Source organism: Prunus avium, unplaced genomic scaffold (genome assembly GCF_965620075.1).
Source record: "Prunus avium unplaced genomic scaffold, drPruAviu1.hap1.1 HAP1_SCAFFOLD_52, whole genome shotgun sequence".
Lineage (NCBI taxonomy): Eukaryota > Viridiplantae > Streptophyta > Magnoliopsida > Rosales > Rosaceae > Prunus > Prunus avium.
Window position 1 is genome coordinate 130,001 of NW_028276908.1, and position 2,500 is coordinate 132,500.

A 2,500-nucleotide genomic window follows, 5' to 3' on the forward strand; every position below is an offset into this window, starting at 1 on the left:
CATGGCATGCGCGCAGCCTGCGCGCAGCCTGCACGCAGCATGCCGGCAGCCTGGTTCCAGGTTTTTTCAAATGTCGACAGAATTTTTCAAACCTTGTCAAACCCCATTTTTATTGAAATTTCCTCGCACAATAAGCTCCCTATAATTAAGTCTATGATTTTTAGGACCTTCTCCAACTTACAAAATGATATTTAGGACCTTGCCTTGCCCTCACATGCCGTGCCCATTCAAGGCATTCCGAGAAAGTGAGGTTATTGGAGGCTTCGGATGGCGTGGCTTGCCTTGCCTTGCATTGGCATGCCATGCCCAAGTTGTGGCCTACACCAAGCCATTCAAGCCATGCGTTGCCTTACCTTGGAATTGCTCATCATCCAATGCATTCCGAGAAAGTGAGTGTAGGCGAGGCTAAGGATGGCTTGCCTTGCCTTGCCTTGCATTGGCATGCCATGCCCAAGTTGTGGCCTACACCAAGCCATTCAAGCCATGCGTTGCCTTACCTTGGAATTGCTCATCATCCAATGCATTCCGAGAAAGTGAGTGTAGGCGAGGCTAAGGATGGCTTGCCTCGCCTTGCCTTGGCATGCCGTGCCCATGATGTGGCCTTGACCAAGCCATTCAAGCCATGCGTTGCCTTCGCCTTGGCATGCCGTGGCCTTGCCTCGCCATGCGATGCATTCCGACAAAGTGACGCGAAGCGGAAGCCTATCATGGCGTAAAAATGTCGACAAAATTTTTCGACATTTGAATAATGGGGTTTGACAAGGTTTGAAAAATTCAATACAAATGGTAGGCTTGAATGTCGACAAAGTGACGCGAAGCGGAAGCCTACCACGGCGTAAAAATGTCGACAGAATTTTTCGGACCTTGTCCTGCCATGGGCTGCGCGCAGCATGCCGGCAGCCTGTGCGCAGCGTGCGCACAGCATGTCGGCAGCGTGCGCGCTGCTGAGACTGTCGACAGAAATTTTCGAAACTTGTCCTGCCATGCGCGCGCGCAGCGTGCGCACAGCATGCCGGCAGCGTGCGCGCACCATGCCGGCAGCGTGCGCGCACCATGCCGGCAGCGTGCGCGCACCATGCCGGCAGCGTGCGCGCAGCTTGCGCGCAGCGTGCTGATTCTGTCGACAGTGAGGCTAGCGAAACTTGTCCTGCCATGGCGTGCGCGCAGCCTGTGCGCGCAGCTTGCGCATCTGTCGACAGTGAGGCTAGCGAACTTGTCCTGCCATGGCATGCGCTGTGCGCAGCCTGTGCGCAGCGTGCACGCAGCTTGCGCATCTGTCGACAGTGAGGCTAGCGAAACTTGTCCTGCCATGGCATGCGCGGCGCCTGCGCGCAGCCTGCGCGCAGCATGCGCACAACATGCGCACAGGCTGTGCGCAGCGTGCGCGGAGCTTGCGCGCAGCTTGCGCATCTGTCGACAGTGAGGCTAGCGAAACTTGTCCTGCCATGGCATGCGCGCAGCGTGCGCGCAGTCTGTGCGCAGCATGCGCGCAGCCTGTGCGCAGCGTGCGCGCAGCTTGCGCATCTGTAGACAGTGAGGCTAGCAAAACTTGTCCTGCCATGGCATGCGCGCAGTCTGCGCGCAGCATGCGCGCAGCATGTGCGCAGCATGCCGGCAGCATGGTTCCAGGTTTTTTCAAATGTCGACAGAATTTTTCAAATCTTGTCAAACCCCGTTTTTATTGAAATTTCCTCGCACAATAAGCTCCCCATAAGTAGTCTATGATTTTTAGGACCTTCTCCAACTTACAAAACTAAAAAATTCCTCCCGGATTTGTTTTAATGATTTTTTCAATTTTACGACTTCTAAAACTAATAAAAAATACTTCCCGACTTCAAAAATTTATGAAACTTTTTCCCATCATAGATTGCATGTTTCTTAGTATCCCTGCAAAAAATCACGTCCAAATACCTTGTATTGAATTATTTAGAGCCCATTATGACTCCTCGCGCATAGGTGATGTCTCTTCCTGTCAAAGGGCTAAATGCATAAAATGCTATATAGGGGGGTGTGTGTTGCCTGCATATGCATGGCAGCCCATGCCTTCCTAGCTGCAGCCCCCTTCCCCCACGCCACACCCATGTCATGTTGCCTCGATATGTTGCCTCGGTATTATGGGTTTGGTGTCGGGGTCGGGGGGCTGCCACCCATGGCGGTGGTGGCCGGAATCCGGCCGCCGCCACCACGCCGCCGCCATGGGTGAGGGAGGAAAAAAAAGGCGTGGAAAGTTGCGAAATGGGGTTGTCTAGGCTATTTTTTGGCATGGGAGAGCATGGAGTGCTAGGAACTCCTTCTCAAATGCACGGGCATGTCGACCACAACCTCATTTCGCAACAACAACCACCCGTGTGGGGTGGCGGTGGGTGGATAGTCGCGGATTGGGGCTTGCCAAGCCAATGTTTTCAAAAAATTTCATCAAAATTAAAAACAAATGTTTTGTTGCCTTCGGATTTGTGGGCGAGCGGCGAGTCGGAGTGGAGCCGGTAAAGTTTAACCTCGG